The sequence below is a fragment of the Cornus florida genome, unplaced genomic scaffold (assembly GCF_030987335.1).
Source record: "Cornus florida cultivar Cherokee Brave unplaced genomic scaffold, ASM3098733v1 CherokeeBrave_3.0.0_Hap2_Chr09, whole genome shotgun sequence".
Taxonomy (NCBI): domain Eukaryota; kingdom Viridiplantae; phylum Streptophyta; class Magnoliopsida; order Cornales; family Cornaceae; genus Cornus; species Cornus florida.
The window spans coordinates 50,456,787-50,478,593 of record NW_026775579.1 but is presented as its reverse complement, the minus strand read 5'-3'; the positions used below and the strand labels follow the sequence as shown (position 1 = coordinate 50,478,593).

At 39.4% G+C, this 21,807-nt stretch overlaps 1 pseudogene; it reads right to left on the bottom strand.

Moving 5' to 3' along the window:
* Positions 1-345: 345 nt before the first annotated feature.
* LOC132273890 (DNA mismatch repair protein MLH1-like) overlaps positions 346-21,807 on the bottom strand; it is a 38,625-nt pseudogene continuing 17,163 nt past the window's right edge.

Sequence of the window (21,807 nt, the reverse complement as noted above, 5' to 3'; positions counted from 1 at the left end):
GGCTCAAAAGGAGTCACATGTGCCCCTTGTGTCGCTTCGAGTTGCCAAGCCAACCACATGGAGCAATTTAAATATTTTTTCCCTACCCTTTTTCTTGTTTTCTGTTATATATATGTAGACAAACTACTGAATTTTAATTTTGCATGATTATAGAATGTTTTCTGCAGTAGGATGTAATTGACTTGAAAGTCCAAATCTGGAAAATATGTTATAAAAAAGTAGTTGTTGATATTTTTGTAAGTACTGTCATAAGTAGAATTTATATATTTTCCCTGATGTGATTGATATATCTATAAAACTATACATGTCCAACAAAGACGAATACTTAGGCAACACTCCAAGAAATTTATCACAAGCCAACGGAAGCACCACTTTCAATTACCACCTATATTACCCAGCAAGAACAGTCAAACAGAGGCAGAATGTTAAACCACCCCAAAAGACAGCAAGAGAGAAAAAGAAACATTTACAAACACCCACTGTGTTGTTTACAGATGATGGATATATATTCCTAACTAAACCCCATGACCGGTAGGAATTACAGTAGTATTTCCCCGAAAGAGTCTTTTGGCACGTACACATGGCGGCAGCATATGGAAACAAGACATGTCAGCAACTTAATTTCTGTGTCAATACGTCTGACTGAACTGTTCTTGTTAGCATCTTTCGAAAGTCTTGTAAAGTTTCTCCAGTGAAGCTACCTACAGAAAATAAATAAATAAATAAAATTACTCTAATAATCAAAAAAGAGAAGATACAGTGCACAAGCGTAGAAGGAAAGTATAGAGAAAATAAAAGGAGATATTAAGTGCATTAATGGATGGAACTTGTCGAATGGAAACTTCCAAACTAGGGCATATAGCTATCTTATCGAAGTTCCCACAGGTATATCCAGAATGCAATAGATATGAGGCCTAGGATGCTCGAGAAATGAAACATTTCAATTGGAATATAAAGAATTACCTTGACAAATGTTCCGTTTGTTGCCATCGAATTTGGGGGCTTGAGAAAGAGTCTCATGGAGGGAAACAAGACATGCTGGATTGACCATTCCCGCTGGGCCCAAGCATTCTCTGCCTCCGACAGTAGTTCATGCTCAATTTCATCGCCCATTACATCATCCTCTGTATAACAACAGCATTCTTTCAACAAAAACAATAATAAATAACAAAATACGAGGGAAGATGACACTAGCGAAGTCAAAGATTGGCTCAATAACCTCAAACGAATAACAGACAATGCATACGGGTTTTCGCGTAAGATTCATTATTAACAAGAGACTGCTCAGTTTATCATGTGCTACATGGAACGCTTGAACAATGGTTTATAACGATAGTTCTAAAGCTCCCAGTTCACCATTTTTAATGATTTATAACGTTAGTTCTAAAGCTCCCAGTTCACCATTTTTAATGGTTTATAACGTTAGTTCTAAAGCTCCAAGTTCACCATTTTTTATTTCTCACATTACTTACTTCACTAAAAACAGACATTTATGTGGAGAGAGCTATTGCGACCCTCCTTCAGCAAATGAGTTAGGCACAGCTCATACACATCTATTTTTCTTTTCCTATAAGAAATTTGCATAAAGCTTGGAAAGATGGTGCATTAATTTTTTGCATCAGCACCCAGTTCAATTTTCTTTCTTTCTTTCTTTCTTTTTTCCCTTTATTTCTCCATAAAACACAAAACACTTTTGGAAAAGTAATGTTTGTAACACAACCCTCCAACACTCTAAAAAATGTGATGACATGGGAGTGAAGGGAGATGCTCACATGCATGTCTAAATTTTATATATTATTCTATATAAATTAGTCAAAAGTGTGACTATAACAAGTATACAATGATCAATGTAGCTAAGTGATTCCCTAATGCTCCATGAGGCCCAACCAGGTGACACTGAAATTGTGAAAATCCATACAACCATTACACATGGATATCCTCTCTTATGATACCCCTTATATCCATAAACACCTCTGGGGAACCCTTCAAGAATCCTCATTTTTGGATCTCAACAAATTTTGACTTAGTTCTGATAGATACACAGTTCGAGGGAAAGGACAAGGAGAGTAGAGTGTTGATATGAAACTCCATGGTGGGGACCCCAATCTAAGGCAAATCATAAACTACGAGGACCTTCTCTATATAGATAAGCCTCAATATCAGCACTAGGACCTCCTCTAAGCCTCCATAATGTAACCTCAGCTTCTATGGCTAATGTTAATGCACTGAAGGGCCCTCGAGAAACCCCTCTCTATAGAGAAGTTTCGAGGATGCTTAAGGGCCATCGAGGAACTCATCTCTCCAAATAAGTCTTGAGGAAGATTGTAAAACCCTTGAGAGACTACTTTTCTACACAAATCTCGAGGACAAATATAAGGCCTGTATAAGTCCCATATATGAATAACAGGCCGTAAAATTTTGAACCTCCTAAGCATAAGACTAATCCTGCAAATACTTTGTGTTATAGAAAAAGAATTCATATGAAAAAAAAAATGCACACATATAATATTAAAATATAATATAGCAAGTGTAATAATAGTATAATTTAAAATTTATGTAAAAGATGTCTGTTAAGCTTATGCATTCATTATTTGAGAAGAAAAATCAAAATTAAATATTACCCATTACAATTTACATACACATACAAGAGTTACTGCCATGTATTCTATGTATCTGACATGTGAGATTCAAATCTATGTTCCTGTTCAAGCTCAATTTACATAAACAGATATTCTACATTTCGAGATTATGTTCATGCTAAAATGTTTGCTTTTATTGCTTGGTGACAGCCGTCAACGCTGTTTAAGTGTCATTCCAAGAGGCCATTATGACCCCTATGCCATATAAGATATAATACTTCTAAGAAAATCTCTCTTATTTGCAACTTCAACCACAATGTCGCCTTCAAATTCCACAGGTTTCTTTTCAAGGTTGTTAGTTTTTCTCTAAATTCTCTTTTGCGGTTTAAAGATAGCAGGGATTTTTCTTACTAGAAGAGGACACGGCCAACCCAAGGTTTTGTCTAGAATAGACTAGAGAGGGCCCCATTCTTGGGCCCAAAAGAGAAATTCGGGAGAGAGACAAAACAATTTGTTGAAACCACAGAGTATTTGCAGATGCTTTATTGATTGACCCTGGGAAAAATAAAATAAAATATGAGAACCTAGCCATGATCAACCTGGATCTCTTCCTTTACATGTAGACCAATAAGATTATCTTTGTTCTTTATTGAGTTCAGAACAATTCCTTCTTGTATACTGGGATATGGGTTCAAGAAGGGAATTAGATTTTTTTTTTCCTAGTTCATACTCCCTCCCTCCACCACCCCACACCCACCCCCACCCCCCCACAACCCCCCCCCCCCCCCCCCCCCCCCCCCCAACAAAAGGAATTGTTTTCACCCAAGAGGATATTTTGCTTTCCTACAATGGTGATGAGATCAGGAAGCCACAAGTAAACTTTTGCACACTCCAGGGGCCAACTCTTACAAGAAGCTCTGGGAAGTTCTTTGATACGGAAAGAATTATTCTTACGGTGGGATTAGTAATTTATAATCCAGGATCAGCAAGGACACTTGAATCTAGATCTTTTTCTCAGCCCCTCGATTTGGCGTAAGAGTGAGGAATGTCTATCAAACAGGTCTCTAGGGTACCAAATGCTCAAGGATACTTAAAATTTATGCAGGCAAGTGGATCAATGCTGGAGGGGAGCTTCTGAGGTGCCCATGGTTCAAAATTCAACTGCAGGGGAAAGCAAGGTTCTCAGCTCGCAAATGTAAAGGAAGGAGCAGCAAAAGAGAGCAAGAAATGTAGATTGTTGACCTCGACATAGTTCTTATATGATTATGTACACCTTATTTTAACTTGGCTTTGACTATTTTAGGATTCAAGCTCAAGTCTGCAACCACAAACCCAACAAACACAAAGGCAAGTAGGACGGGAAGACCCTGCTGTTCGAAGTTCCCTAATACAATCTGGATGGCCAGGGCCCAGTTCTCAAAGACAAAAAAAAAAATGAGTAAAGGAAGATGTGATGCAGAAAGAGTGGGTAGTACAAATGAGCCCCCGATACCATAAGCTCTCTTCATGGGAAGGGGAAAGGTCCAATGGAGAGGCTGATCCCAGATGGTGAGGAAGCATCACTAGGATGCTCATCTATGGAGATTAGGCACAAGGAAATATCTCATACAAGGAGGCCGTCTTCGCGGCTGGTGCAGAGGCCCTTATTTGCTGACATAGAGGCGCCAAAAATTGAAGACTATTCCTCCTAAACCTCACAAAGGTCAGAGAGCGAGCACAAATTGTTTTCATTTACTATACATTATGTTACACCAACTCATTATACTTCTATATGAACAATGAGGAAGGATAACATTAAATATTTGGTCTAGTCCAATACCCTAAATTCTGGATTATGGACAGCTAGACACATCTGCACAAAAATCTGGTACTATAAAGCATTAACCTTAAAAGAGGAAAATATCATCCAAATTACTGAGCAACAATTGGAAGGATTCATAGTTTTTCAGCAGAACAGTCATACCTGTAGCTTTTGAGGAATCTCTTGTGTCCTCAAGACCACTGCAGGCTGTTCTTCTCTTGTAAAATTGCAAACCATCACCTGCTGGATTAGGCAACAAAGGAGGATGCATGGCATAGAAGTTTCCTAGAGCAGCGGCAATTGATTGAAAGCAATTTTTCTCATCATCCCAATCAACCTACAATAATGTGCTAAAATCATATTTCTTTTTCTTTTTTTGGTAGTTAAAGCAAACACACACACCCATACCCACAACATGCCCCCCACGTCAAACTCTCAACCTCCCCTTTGGGGAGGAGAGATCATACCATCCAGGCTAGAGGCCTGGTAGCAATGTGCGAAAATCATCATTTGCACAAAGTAAAGAACATATCCCAGCTTTGAATGAACAACACCAGATTCAGAATGCAGGCTTCTTGGTCATGTCTGAGGATTCTCCAGAAAAAACGCATGATGATGGTTTTAAGTGTTTATATTGTAAACATTAAACAAGCAAGAAAAAAGTTTCAATCAGAAGCACAAACAATACAGGAACATTCTTTATGTTTTGTCCATATTAACCAGTCCCAAACGAGTCAAACAGTTGAAGAATCAATGCTCTTCTAGAGCATAGCTTCATATTTTTCTTTATTTTTTTTTATTTTTTTTTGTAAGTAAGATTTTATAGAAGGCGCTCAAAAGGGGAGCGCTCCCAAAGAAGACAACAGCCATCCAAGATGACACTATAGCTTTAAGCTATCCACAAAATCCAAAAGACAATCCATTGAATTACAATCAATAATCAGGAATTTATATATAGTGGACAGAGTTACAAAAATAAAAAGAAAAAAGGACAGCGCACTTCGATCAACCAAGCGATCAATCAAAGGCCACTGAACTTGTGTCTATCGACGGATACTTGGCTCGATTGATCGAAATATGGTGAAATCAATTTCCTTTCGAAAACAAATCTCTTAAAACCCCCCAAGTGTTTTCCGAGACTAAATTCTATATACACCTCATGTTTAGATTTTTTTTTTTTTTTTTTTTTTTTTTTTTGATAAGTAAAAATTAAATAAAAAGGCATTCAAAGGGGGAACGCATCCAAATTACAAGATTGGAATCGACGCTAAGGCCTCAAAGAATCCAAGAAAGTAATTAAATCATCGGAAGAGGAGCAAGAACTCCTCTTGACATAATTAAAAAGAGAGCGAATAATAAAAAGTTTCAGCGTCGCCGAAGACGACTCCTTCCCTTCGAACATTCTGTTATTTCTCTCATTCCAGATGCACCACCACACACAATGTGGAACGACTCTCCAGTAATCACGTACATCTCTCTGCATACGACATCCTCTCCAAACATGAATCAACTCCTTAGAAGAACGAGGCATTACCCAACGCATGCCAAACAACCCAAGAATAAGAGTCCAACAGTCGTGCGCCACGGGACAATGCATGAGGATATGATCAATTGACTCACCATCTTGCTTGCATAGGCAGCACCAATTGACAAGACAATTTTCCCTTTTCCTCAAATTATCAATCGTCAAAATCTTACCCCAAACAACGATCCATACAAAAAATGCTACCCGAGTTGGAGCCGTAGAGCGCCAAATGGTTTTCCACGGAAAGTCAAGGCGATCAAAATTAGATAAGCATAGGAATAAAGATCGCACTTCAAAGCAACCATGGGAAGAGGGAATCCATATCAGATCGTCGCTTCCTCTACCTACTCCTTCCTACCAATACAACTGATTCAGGAAAACACAAACCTCATTCAACTCCCAATCCTGAAAGAAACGTCGAAAGTGCACATTCCACGTAATCCCACTGTTATCAAGTCGATAACAATCAGCTACGTAAGCATGCCTATCAACTGCAGTACTAAAAAGTCTAGGAAATGTACGAGATAATGGTTGATCACTACACCAAAGATCTTCCCAAAAACGAACGCATCTACCGTCACGGATTTTGAATCTAATATAAGAAAAGAAGACATCCCATCCCTTCCGAATGGATTTCCACATACCTACTCCACCTGCAAGGGTAACCGGTCTGGTAGACCAGCCACCAATCTCTTCCCCAAACCGAAAGGAAACTAACCTTCACCAAGGACAATGTCTTTCCCTCCCAAATCTCCACAACCATTTGCCCAAGAGAGCTTGTTTAAAAGGAACTAGTCTTCTAAAACCAAGACCCACTAACTTCATTGGCTTGCAAACTTGCTCCCATCTAACAAGGTGGTACTTAAACTCATCTCCTCTTCCGCCCCAAAGGAAGTCCCTTTGAATTTTCTCAATCCTATCAGCAACGGAGCATGGAATCTGGAACATTGATAAAAAATGTGGGTAGGCTCGATAAAGTGCTCTTTATAGGAGTAACTTTACCCCCTTTAGACAAATATTACTTCTTCCAACCTGCCAGTCTCTTTGCACACCTATCAATCACAGGTCCCAACTGCCTACTCTCCTGGAAAGAACCCCTAAAGGCAAGCCCAAATAAGTAATGGGAAAAGAGCTCACCCTACAACCAAGAACTGCAGCTAAAGAAGAAATATCCTTAACATTCCCTACCGGGACAAGCACGCTCTTAGCCACGCTAACCTTCATATTATACTCTAAGCATATGAGAAGTTAGTTGAGAGTGCGTTCCAGAAAATCTCTACTACAACTTTGTTTATTTGATATCGTCATTATACATAGCTTGGTGAGTATTGAATCAAGGTGTTGATCATCCATTGATACTGAACCTATAAAGTATTCGGCACCATTTAAAGAATTTTCACACCAGTAGACTCTACTTGGACAATTAGTTGAGGAAATCAAAGCCTAGGGTTGGTGCTTGCAACTATCAAATTAGATACTTAAACTCGAGTACTGTATAGATATTTAATTTTTTGATTCAAACTTCAAGTAACCTGTATTGGACTGAGTAATGTTTCATAGCACCTTTAGTCTGAATTTTCAGCATCCCATTTATTACATGATGGATAATTGGCCTGTTGTGCTCTGTAGTCCCCAATAGTTGATCTATTTCGCTGAAAGTGATTGAAGCCATGTGCAAACCATAGAGCACCTCCTTCATGGTAATTTCAGCAAAATAGGCTTGCTTGGTATAGCTCAGGATGTTGTAGGGCAAATAACAAGACGGCCCTTGGCTCTTTTGACCTGCATAGGGCGTCAAATAGCCCTATGCATGCCAACTGTTAATTATTAATTATTCCTTCATGTATTGGATTCTTAATTATTCCTTAAAATAGCCCACCATTACCTAGCTGTTAATAAGCAAGAACCTCAACTGTTAGTTAGTGAGATTATTGGTCCTATTTGACTTTTATTTTTATTTTTATTTTTTTCATTGGCAAGAAACACACTCACACCCACGACCTTTTTTTTTTTTTTTTTTTTTCAGTGTGATGATTTAAAGAACAGGATTGTCACTTAGGATGCTAATTGTGACTCATTTTTCTACCACTCATGATCAAAAGGACTTGAAGAACCTCCAAATGTAGAGCAAGACAGACAAACTGCCATGGTAAAAAACAGCCTGACGAACTTCCATGAACTAGAGTTTAGACCCAAACAATCTAAACTATTAAGTATTAACAAGATGCATTCAAAATACGTAACATAGAGATCAACAAGACTGTAATAAATTAGAACCACCCCCACCTACCCAAACAAAAGAGACTATAATCAGGTAGATCACACCCAAGGATATCAAAATCAACCTCTTTATGTTAACAAAAAGTGATAAGAAACCATCAGCTTCTCAGATCTTGGTACTAAGAATCAAAAGCCATTTTCGACACTACCAGAAAATGGATTAAGATCCTAGGGCTTCAACTAGAATTCAAACAGAACACCACCAAACGGAAAGACTCAAACTAGTGACCAACTAGATATTATATTAGAGAATCAAACTTTGACCCCATCTTAACCACTACGATACTATGCTGTTATTGTGTTCAGGTCATAGAAAAAATAAGAAAGGGTGAGAGAAAGAAAGTGTTACGACAAACGCATCGAACCAAGAATAAATCATGAATCAAGACAGAAAAGCAAACACGCCACACAAAGAACACAAAGATTTAGCGTGGTTCGACACAAGTTATGTCTACGTCCATGGTGGAGATCCAGGGAAAGATTTCACTATGCGAAAAATGGTAGATTATGAGTTTCAGCCCCCGAACCCTAGTTCTCGCTCTCACTCTCTTTCTTGGAAATTTTCAGTGTTCTCTTGTTAACACACTCCAAACCCTAAGTGCCATTATATATCGAGCTACATGAGAGTACTAAATAGGGTCCATGACCTGCAAGCAAAAACGGGTCAATTTTTTTCCTCAAACTGTCGAGGCCAGACAATGTGTGACCTTAGTCATCATATCCACAGGATTCTGTCCCAATCTTCCTTACTGCTATAGCACCATGTGCAATCACATCTCTGATGAAGTGCAACCTGACATCAATTTGCTTGGTCCTCTTATGGAATATCTGATTTTTAGTCAGATGTATGGCACTCTGGCTGCCACAAAACACATTCAAATCAGCCTGCTCTAAGCCCAGAATACCAACCAAGCCTCTCAACCATATAGCTTCCTTCACTGCCTGTGTAGCTGCGATGTAGTCAGCCTCAGTACTAGACAATACAACTGTGAATTGCAAAGTCGCCTTCCAACTGATCACACTCCTATAAAGAGTGGAGACATGCCCAGTCAAGGACCTCCTCCTATCATTGGAATGTCAGGTTGTTGCGACCCGAAACCAAATTCGGGCCACAACATCACAGAAAGGCTGCAACAAAATGAGAGGGCTGCAGGATTCTTCTATTACTAAGCTGTTATTGTAATCCATTTTATTAATCCAAAAATTCTGAAGGTACAAAAAGATTACCACACAAAGGGCACGGAGAAATTTAAGGAAGCATGACTCTAGTATGAATGAGCAATTTATAAAAAATAAAATAAAAAAGAAGAAGAATGAACAAAATTTGTCTCACTTTCTGTGTGTCTGTGTATCTATTTTTGAAGTAGAATCATCCTCAATGTATTTTGATAAGTAAAGTATATTAGAAAAGTACTCAAACAGATCCATCAAGAATAGGATTCAACATTTACCGAGAAAAAAAAAAAAAAAAAAAAAAAGAATAGAATTCAACCAATAGTAGCACATTATAGTAAAAAACAAAAAAGCATGAAAGGGGCGAAGGAAAATGATGACACGCTATAGACATAGAAACTTACATCATTGCCCAAACAAAGTACAAATTCTGGAACACGGTCCATGTCAGGTGTGTACTGGTCAAGTACAACAGGAAGCCTAGACAATTTACCATGAGAATCAACATGAATGCAGAAATACTCCCCCAGCAATTCAGCCTTTTTCTTGAGCAGTTCTGTATTCATCTGGATGAGCGAAAGAAAAAATAATATTAGTAGAACTTAAAATGACAATGGAAGACTGAACATTAAAGAAAACAAAAATGTATAATTGCATCATTAAAAAAAAAAATAATTAAAGAAAAAGAAAAGTTTTGTTAAGATCCATATAGATAAATAAGCCCGTCAGTGAGAAATTTCAAAAGTAAAAAACTCAAGGAAAATAAAATAAAACACTAATTATTATAGAGAACAAGATGAGTCTAAGTTCCTAATGCCTGGTTGATTTATTTCTCATGAAAATCAAATGAAGTTAATATTCTTCATATGAGACAAGAACAGTAGCTATAATCCTTTTAAGGCACAAGATGACTCTAAAATCAGGAAAGTGAATTGAATTGAATTCCTCAAAATTGGTTGTTCCAAATAAATCTTGATATGGAATTGAATTACAAATCCAGATCCACCAACTAATGAATTCAATTCCTAAGTAGGAGTAGAAATTCCAAATTCCAAATCTAGTTGGAATTCAAATACAACCACCAACGAACATGAATAATATGCATATATAAATATATTCACATATACACACATTATGACACATAGTAAACATAGATATACATATATACACACATATATTGTTAGCATATATGATACCACGATTTATGGAATGACTTACCATAATAGCAGAGATTTGACTGTACATACGTTAGCATATATGATAGCCACAATTTATGGAATGACTTACCATAATAGCAAAGATTTGACTATGCTATAGAATATGCTTTAGAATATGTTGTGATTTAATTTACTTTCCTTTCTTGTAATATGAGCATATTGTCACAGGCCTAGAGATTTGGCGCAGCGGCACGGCCCGTGCGGCACCAAGGCGTTGCTTCAACTCACGCAAGCACCCTGGTCAGCCATCACGACCTGCCCTCCAATGGATACATGCTGACTGGTTTCGGCCTGCCGTGGCCTCGTCAGGAGAACGGCTCCAGCTCCCGACCAGTTTGTGCAGGGATGGCCAACTCCCTTCTTCATAGTCAAGTCCACGACTAGCGACAAGCACCTCGAACTGAACCGAGTCGACCTGCCTGAACTCTGAAGAGGTACCATCCTGTGGTCCTGCACGCCCCTTCCCTGGAACCATTCCCAGTCAAACTCTGCTCTTTGCCAACCAGCATGCATGTCTTCTATCCTCCAAGCGTCTTAAGAATCACTTCGTGACATTCTCCCCCACCTAAATCCTGCGACGTCCTCGTCGCAGTGCGGCGCTTCACTACTGCGTCCACTCCCTTCCAAAGTCTGCCTCCATGCGGTATGCTGGCCTTCCCACCATGGCTTCCTTGTGCAACTCCCTGCACTGCACTCGCCCAATGATAGGCCTCGGACCAAGGGGACGTCCACTCCTCAAGGACGTGACTCTTCTCCGTCATACCGCCTCCGCGACATCCCAAGCAAGCAATGGCCTCCTGCCGACTTGATGCTCGCCCTTCACCATTGTTTGCATCACCCAAGGACTAAGCACAAACTTTGGTGCGCGCGGCCCTCCGGCCCTTCAATGCGCAACTTCAACGGACGCCTCTTCCTGGGGGGATGGAGGCTCTCCCCCCCCCCCCCCCCCCCCACTGCATTGATTCCTCCTCATCGACGCAACTTCAATGCACCGTCTTCATTCTCAAGACCCCCGGATCGCCAAGGGGGCACACCTCTGTGCTTTTCCCCAAGTCCCGCTCTGATACCATTTGTCACGGGCCTAGAGATTTGGCGCAGCGGCATGGCCCGTGCGGCACCAAGGCGTTGCTTCAGCTCGCGCAAGCACCCTGGTCAGCCACCACGACCTGCCCTCCCATGGATACATGCTGACTGGTTTCGGCCTGCCGTGGCCTCGTCAGGGGAACGGCTCCAGCTCCCGACCAGTTTGTGCAGGGATGGCCAACTCCCTTCTTCATAGTCAAGTCCACGACCAGTGACAAGCACCTCGAACTGAACCGAGTCGACCTGCCTGAACTCTGAAGAGGTACTATCCTGTGGTCCTGCACGCCCCTTCCCTGGAACCATTCCCAGTCAAACTCTGCTCTTTGCCAACCAGCATGCATGTCTTCTATCCTCCAAGCGTCTTAGGAATCACTTCGTGGCAATATGCTCTTTTTATCTATAAATACTAGAGCTGTAAATGAGTAATTCATCTCATTCAAGTCTTTACATAATTATCTCCTTTTTTCTTCTTTTTATATTTCTACTTGTTATCAGAGCCAACACCTTTCCACACCTTTCGGCAGCCTTGCTACTTGTGCGACAGCCACCTTAGGCTACTTGTGACATCGTGTGACGTTGCCTACACATGTTTTTCTGTGTAGCTGTTTTGTGATCGAAAACAGGTATTTTTAAGTTTTACAATTTCTTTTTTACTCTTCAAGGATTGGGTAAATTGGGATAGTTGGTCTCCAACACCTAGAAGGGTTTGGGTAAAAAAAAAAAATTAGTCTACAAAGAGGTTCCGGATATTAAGAAGGAGGCTATCTGGCTATATGTAAGCGGGCAACGCTCCTTAAAAAAGGTATGTATTTGGATTTTTCGGGAATGATCTGAGCAGACATTGTTATTGTTTATGGTTTGGGAAGACCCTTTGATTTATTAACAGAATTTGTGGTGTTTTTGGAGTTTTTTTATTGTCGGGTGGCAGATTATGGCAAATTCGGGGTCCTCGACTGTTAATTCTCTTGGCTTAAGTTCTGTGGGTGGTGGTGCCATTTTTCCCACCAACTCATCAGAAAATCCAGGACTTCAAATCACCACAGTGAAGTTAGATGGTTCCAACTATTTGATTTGGGCAGAGTCTGCCAAGATGTTCATTGGTGGCAAAGGCAAGATTAGCTATATTACTAGTTCTGAGAAAGAGTCAGTTGAGTCAGAGAACGCATATCCACAGTGGTTTGCAGATAACGTTATGGTTATGTCTTGGCTAGTCAATTCAATGCAACGAAACATAGTTGTTGGCTATATGTTTATGAGGACTGCTAAGCAAATTTGGGATTCAGTTCAACGCACTTATTCTCATAGGCAGAATAATGCACGAATTTTCCAGCTGAGGCAAGATATCACCAGGATTTCTCAGGGTGACTTGACAGTTTCAGGTTACATCGCCAAGCTTCGTGCTATTTGGGAGGAAATGTCATATTATGATTCCTTCCACTATTGGAAGGATCCAGATGATGCAGTTTTATATGCAGGGATTGTGGAGAAGAATCGAGTGTTTCAGTTTCTTGCCGGGTTGAACGACGAGTTTGAGTATGCTTGTGTTCATTTATTGGGCTTATCTTCATTCCCTACTCTTGAGGATGCATACTCCTATGTGTTGTCAGATGAGAGCCGTCAGACTCATCCATTAGGTGTTGCTTCTGTTGATCATTCTGCTATGGCAGTTCGGGTTCCCAACCTTTTAGGAACTGCACCATCCCAGTCAGTTCAGAGCTCTACCACCGGTCCTCCTCTGGGACGACAACACGGATGGTGCGACCATTGCAGAAAAATTGGTCACGTCAAATCTCGTTGTTATGCTCTACATGGACGCCCACCGCAGCAAAATAACATCCTCGATCCTCTGCACATTTTGTTACACAACCAGTCTCATTGTCAACTCCTGACAACTCTGCCTCTACATCTTCTGCCACAATTATCTTGACTCAAGCTGATTTGGACAAGTTCAAACAAATCTTCAACCAAATGAAGGCATCATCTCAGCCAACCTCCACTTATGCCCACTCAGGTACTATTGCGTCTACATATAGCGTATCTACATCTTCGACACCATGGATCATTGATTCTAATGCTTCAGACAATATGACTGGTATGTCCTCACTCTTCCAATCTTATAGTATCTGCTCTGGCCATCCCAAGGTACACCTAGCGGATGGCTTTCCATCTTCTATTGCTGGGAAAGGTCACATATCAGTTACTCCTTCATTAACTTTGTCAGATACATTTCATGTTCCACAATTGACTACAAATCTTATTTATGTTAGTAGTGTTACCAAACAATTAAATTGTAGTGTAACGTTCTTTTCCTCTCATTGTATTTTCAGGATCTGGTGTCGAAACGGATGATTGGTAGTGGGCGTGAAGTGGACGGTCTATACCTATTGGATGCTCCTTTGTCACCTCAAGCACATTCAGCTTCATTTTCTAATATTGTTCCATCTAATAAAGCCCAGCTTATGCGTTGGCACATGCGTTTAGGATATATTTCTTGCAGTTAAATAAAACATTTATTTCCTTCCTTATTTTGTAACGTAGCAGTGTCAGATTTATCCTGTGAGACATGTTATATGGCTAAACATGTTCGTTCCAATTATCCTGCTGGCAGTAATAAATCTGCTTTAACACCTTTTAATCTTGTTCATTCATATGTGTGGGGTCCTTGCCTAGTTACTTCTAGTCTTGAATTTCGATATTTCGTGTTATTCATTAATGATCATAGTCGTGTTACATGGGTTTATCTTATGAAAACCAAAAATGAGGTATACAACATTTTTAAAAATTTTATGACAATGGCTCAGACTCAATATGGTCGTACCATTAAAAAATTCAGATCTGACCAGGGTACGGAGTACACTTATGGGGAGGTACAGCGGTTATGTACAGAATTTGGGATTGAGCATCAGATGGCTAATGTTAAAACTCCTCAACAGAATGGTCGTTCTGAGAGAAAGAATCGCCTCATCCTTGACTTAGCCAGAGCAATCTGCATTGGCATGAATGTTCCTCAATCATTTTAGAGAGATGTAGTTCTTACAGTTGTTTACATCATTAATAGGACTCCTTCTAGGGTTCTTAACTTTGCAACCCCACTCACACTCTTACATCCCAATTCATCTCTTTTTTTTATTCCTCCTCAAGTCTTCGGGTGTGTGTGCTTTGTTCAGCAGTTGGGGCAGACTCGTACAAAGCTTGACCACAAGGCTTTGAAGTGTGTGTTTTTGGGCTAGTCTCATTCTTAAAAAGGTTATAGGTGTTACCATCCTCCCAGTCGTCAGCAGTTTATATCCACAGATGCTTCTTTCTTTGAGCATACACCATACTATAATGGTTCAATTGGTTCTCAAAGTGAATGGTTCCCATTGAATATAATGGATGATCACCTTCTTCCGTCTTCAACTCCTCTACCGTTACATGTTTTGTCTTCTATGATTCCTCCTCGTGATACCCCTCCAGCACGGGGAATTATTCCATTTTCACAGGTTTATAGTGGAAGACAATAGGTACAAGCTTCTCCTCCCACGATTGACTGCCCTGTTACTTCGGCACCAGCTCCGCCTTCTCAAGCTATTGTTTCGCTTGATGATCGCCCCATTGCTCTTCGAAAGGGTAATCGTTCTTGTACATACCCTATTTCTAATTTTGTTTCTGATTATGCTCTCTCACCCTCCTATCGGAGTTTTCTTGTTTCTATTGCCTCGGTTCCTCTTCCTTCTAGGGTTGCAGATGCACTAGCACAACCTCAATAGCGTGATGTTATGATAGAAGAACTACAAGCACTTGAGAAAAATCAGACTTGGGACATAGTTTCGCTTCCTATTGGACGAAAGGTTGTGGGTTGTCGTTGGGTGATTACAGTTAAGCATAATCCAGATGGGTCAGTTGCTCGTTACAACGCCCGGTTGGATGCCAAAGGTTATGCTCAGACTTATGGCATAGATTATCAGGAGACTTTTACCCCTGTTGCCAAGATGAATACCATTCGTGTATTATTTTCCGTTGCTACGATTCGATTTTGGCCTCTATTTCAGTTAGATTTCAAGAATGCCTTTCTTAGTGGTGATTTGCAGGAGGAGGTGTACATGGTTCCTCCTCCGGGCTTTCGTTCTCCTGCTCATTCTCGTATGGTATGTCGTCTTCGTTGTTCTCTGTATGGCCTCAACCAGTCTCCTTGAGCTTGGTCTGATCGCTTTGGCACTGCCATGCTCAAGTTTGGTTTCCATCAAAGTGCAGCTGATCATACCTTGTTTTTACGTCATTCAGGCTGTAAGACAATTGCTCTCATTGTGTATGTCGATGATATTGTTCTTACCAGCGATGATACTACCGGAATTGCTGAGGTTAAGAGCTATCTTGGCCGTCAGTTTGAGATTAAGGATCTTGGTCCCTTACGGTACTTCTTAGGCATTGAGGTGGCTCGCTCCAAGGCTGGCATTTTCATCTCTCAACACAAGTATGTTCTTGACTTGCTTTCTGCTTCTAGTCAGCTTAGCGCTCGTCCTACTGATACTCCGATTGAGCAGAATCATCGGTTGGCTGATTCTGAGGGGGAGTTGTCAGATGTTGGTCAGTATCAACGACTTGTGGGGAAGCTCATCTATTTATCCATGACTCAACCTGACATTGCTTATGCCATGAATGTTGTGAGTCAATTTATACACTCTCCTCGTGCCCCTCACCTTGATGCAGCTATTCGGATCCTTCGCTACTTAAAAGGATGTCTCGGTCGTGGTATTTTGTTTGCCAATCAAGGTCACTTACGTGTTGAGTCTTGGACAGATACTGATTATGCAGGATCAATTTCATATAAGAGGTCAACTTCGGGTTATTATACCACTATTGGTGGTAACTTGGTTACTTGGCGCAATAAGAAGCAGGATGTTGTCTCTCGATCTAGTGCAGAGGCAGAGTATAGGGCTATGGCTCTTGAGGTATGTGAGTTGCTATGGCTGAAAACCTTGATGACAGACTTGTGCCTTCCAGTGTCACTTCCATTCTCACTCTATTGTGACAACAAGTCTACCATTAGCATAGCAGCAAATTCCATTCAGCATGACAGGACTAAGCATATAGAAGTGGACCGTCACTTCATTCGAGAGAAGATCATCTCTAGTCAAATTTGAACTCCATTTGTCACAAGCTCTCAGCAGCTTGCAGACATTCTTACAAAGGACGTCAGCAAGATTGTGTTTGAGAATGCATTGTCCAAGTTGGGAGTTTCAGATATCCATGCACCAACTTGAGGGGGAGTGTTAGCATATATGATACCACGATTTATGGAATGACTTACCATAATAGCAGAGATTTGACTCTGCATATGTTAGCATATATGATAGCCACAAATTATGGAATGACTTACCATAATAGCAGAGATTTGAATATGCCATAGAATATGTTGTGATTTGATTTAAATTTGACTTAGTTTCCTTTCTTGTAATATGAGCATGTGCTCTTTTTATCTATAAAGACTAGAGCTATGAATGAGTGATTCATCTCGTTCAAGCCTTTACATAATTCTCTCCTTTTTCTTCTTTTTATATTTCTACTTATATAAATTTATGTTATCAAAGGCAAGTTCCCTAAAAGCTCATAAGGTAACCAGTAGGCAGTAACCACGTTTTGAGTTCCCTGCTTTGGAAATGGAAAGTGGAAATTTTGATTTATCAACTAGGTTTATTTTCTGATTGCCTTGCTCATTTAGGGCTTAGTCTGACTTTTGCATCATGAAATTGTGTAGTGTCATGTGCAAATCTCCAGCTAGTTTGGATTCAGACATGACCCCTCCTAGACTAGACTAGAGACTGCCTCTTACTGAGCCTTTCAAACTAGGTGGGTATGGTTTACATGTGCCATGTGCAGGTTATATACACACACATATACAACTACATACATATAAATAAATACTTATATACATAAACACACCTATACACAAATATACATACCTACAATCAAATATAAATTTATATACACATACATATATACAGCTATACATATACGCTTATATACCCATATACAACTAATACAAACATATACACCACAGGCCTGCCACCCAGTAGTTTATCTATTTCGCTAAAAGTGATCGAAGCCATGTGCATAATGTAGAGCACCTCCTTTGTGTTAATTTCAGCAAAATAGGCTTGCTTGGTATAGCTCAGGATATCGCACGGCATTTATCAAGACGTCCCGTAGCACTTTTGACATGCATAGGGAATCAAATACCAACAAACCAGTGGCCTAGCGGTACCAAGCCCCTACTTCCCAAAGGAAGGTCAGGGATTCAAGCCTCAGTGAAGACATGTGTGTGTGAGTTCCAAAATAAATAAATAAATAAAAGCATAGGGCATCAAATATATTGAACAGTAATGAAAGTTTCTTGAAATTTGAAAAGATATTTTAGGCATTGGAGGGTTTTTCTTTTGTTGAGAGGGATGGCATCCTCTTCACTCTCAATCGGCTTCTCTTTTCCTTTGTCTTTGGCTGCTGGGGGTTGACGTTCGGGTAGTGTCTTCCCTTTTCTGAGTTGCATCTATACACTCGTATATACCGCTATACACAGATAAACACATATAAATGATACTCCCTCCGTCCCTTTTTGGAAATCTCTTTTTAAGATGATGAATTTTAGTGTTATTTTTTGTATTGGTAGTGAATGAATTACCAATCTACTCATAGTGGGTCCACGGTGATGTGATGGTTTACTTTTTATAGTTTCAATGCAAGAAGGTTAAATTGGTGATGTTATAAAAAAATTAGTACATTGACTTTTCAATTGGGACAATCATTTTGGGACATCTAAAAATGGAAAGGTGGACACTTATTGTGGGACGGAGGGAGTATATACATATATACAGTTAATTACACACATATACACCAATACACACTCATAAGGACCTATATAAACATTGATAGACACCTATAGGTCTATTATATATACACACATATAGAGACTATGCACATATATTTACCTATATACAAATGCCAATATACACAAACATATAAGCACATATTCAACATATACACCTATACTCAAATATACACCGATGTACAAACACATATATACATCTGTTCTCAACTATACACATATACACACATACACACCTATAAACACACACATACACCGATGCACACCGATATAAAAGCACAAGAAGATGAATAAGAATAATATTAGAGAGAAGACTCAACTGATGCAGTATGCTTCTGATTAATATGTATTTAGCAGCAAAGCAAGTAACTTATAATGAAGAGGGAAAATTGATCAAAATAGTTAACAGGCGACAACAATACAATAATTGAGAATCAAAAGTCTAAACCAACTCAATATGAGAGGTGAAACAAAATGGTGGAAGCAAAATTCACATCAAGCTGAATGAAATATCGCAGGATAATTTTTTTTTTTTTTAAACTTATTTTTCTTGTTTGGGTTAAGATTAAGTTACTTCTGCGATCTTTTCTTTCAGGTCGTCATTCTCATTACATTCTGCATCTAAATCCTCCTCTCTAAGTGCTAGCATAATTAACTCTGGCAGGGGAGCTGGATCACTTAGTTGTATTGCATTAAAATGAGCAAACCGACGCAAAACTTGTTGATACATGAGCTCTTTGCTGTGAAGGAAAAAAAAAAAAAAAAGTAGAAGGAGGAGGAGGAAAACAAAAGAATCAAATAAGTTATAACTGGTTTTGTAAATCACAAAACCAAAATTAGCAATATCTAGTAGCCAGTGCTTCAAGGATAAACTTCAACCAGAAACATAAAAGAGAAGCATCAAAAGTTGTCAGGCTAAATGTCTATCAGAAATATCAAAAATAAAAAGTCAGTGAATGACTTCAGCAATTAATGGTTATCTAATTCACTCAACATATAGTGGCAATATCTAGAAGCCAACTTACCAACAAAAATAAATAAATAAAATTAAAAAATATCTACAGCCATTGCTTCCAAGCTCAACTTGAACAAGATAAACAAATAATACAAACTCAAATGGTTTTTAAAATGTATGTCTATCAAAAAGGTCAAAAATAAAAAATTATCAGAATCAATAATTTCAGTTATTCATCTTAAATTTATGGGAACATCATTTATCAATGACTGCAAAAGAGAAGGGAAGCAGGGGTGGGGGCTGGCATGGAGCCAGCATGGGCTTTGAGCCTGGCCCCTCATTTATTTATTTATTTTTTTTTTTTTTTTATTATTATTATTATTATTATTATTTCTTTTTTTTACTTCTATGCATATAATTTTGTGAAATTTTGCAAAACGCCTCCCTAAAATTCCACCATTCTAGAGATCTCTCTAAATCTTTTCTCTTTTACTCCTCTTCTTCTTTAAATTTATTTGGTTCTCTTCAATGGATTTTTTTTTAAAAAAATGTATTCCCCTTCTTTAATCAAACCCTCTTTTCTACCCTTCAAAGTTTTCTCATTTTTCTTTTCTCACTTTTTTTTTTTTTTTTCTCTTTGTTGAAATATCTGTATTATTATTTATTATTTTTTTTTATTAGCTGTTTTCAACCTTTTATTAGGTGTTTTATGTAAGATCCCTATTATCATGGGATCACATAGATAAGATCCCCATAATCATGGGATCACGTAGATTTTGGCATATTTCCTATTTTTTTTAATTTGGTTTCCTTTCTTTGAACCTTATTCTTGTATATAAATATAGCTCTTGGCTCTCGATTTGAGTAAGCCAAAACCCAAAACTTCTTTTTGGAATCAGAGCAAAACAAAAACCTTCGTCTCCCCATCTTCCTCCCCAACGCCACCACCTTCTCTCTCCCTCTCTACATTTTCCCTTACCTTCGGCGAACCTCCATCTCCTCTTAGGTTTTTTATGACCTAAGAGTCCTTCTGGTGTTTTTTTCTCTGTGAGTTGCCGGTGTTTGTTCGGCAGCATATTTGGAGGAAAGGGCCGATTTTTCCGGCCTTGTTTTTTTCTCTTTCCTCCTGTTTTGACATGTGGACCAGCCTTATTTTGGTACTATAACTGATTCTAGTAGCCAAAGGACCCTTTATCCTCGGTCCAGCAGACTTTATCTTCGGCACATCTTACTCCGACACAACGGGTTACTACTTACTAGTGTGCTCTTGAATGGGCACAATTTTGTATCTTGGTCCCGTTCTCTTCAACTCTATGTTAAGAGGGAAAGGGAAAACTGGTTGGCTGTTGGGTCTAGTCAAGGAACCAGAAAAGACGAATACTAAATATACTGCATGGGACATGGACAGGTGCACCATTCTGGGTTGGATCTTCAACTCAATGGAGGAGCGTATCTATAATATGTTCATGTTTCACATTTCCGTTTTTCATCTGTGGTAAGTAACAACATGTATGCCGATTCCCGCATATCTTTGAACTCTATCAGGAGATTGCTCATGCATCTTAGGAGACACTCAATCTGTCAGTATCAAAATATTTTGGGTACCTCCAGTCTAGGTGGGAAGAATTAGCACAGTATAAACCTCTCTGATTTCTCTAAAGAAGCTGCAACTCTTTTGGTCAAGAGACTTGACCGCCAACATACCTACTAGTTTTTGATGGGTTTACGATCTGAGTATGATGCTTTTAGAACTCAAATCATAAACACCTCTCCTATGCCTGATTTATATGATGCCTTCGCTACTGTTGACCATGAGGAGCATAGACGTCAGATCTCTCAGCCAGTAGCTTTACCAGAGATTCAAGTGGATCAGATGGCTGTTGCTGCTAATTCTAGACTTTCAGAGGGAAAATTTATTTGTCAACATTGTGGAGCCACAGGGTCATGTAAAGGATCGTTGCTAAAGCAGAAATTTTCTCGCAATCATCCTTCTGGCCGTGGCCGCAGTAGCCGGTACTACTGGTGGTATACTATTCCACAGATTGTTGTCCCTCCTACTTCAACTCCTCCCAGACCATCTTTTCAGGACTTCAATCAATTACAGTCCCAGATTGGTCAGCTTCATGAGCAGTTTGGAGCTTTATATACCAGGGTTGGCTCTTCTATTCCCATGGCTACTATAGCTACAGGTACTCCTTCTGCTTTTCATGTTAAAGCGGGAACCTATTTAGGTTCTGAATTCCGGAGCCAATGATCACATGACTTGTGAGTTGTCATTATTTTCTACTCCTGTTACCCCTGTTAATCAAGCTGTTAGTCTAGTCGATGGGTC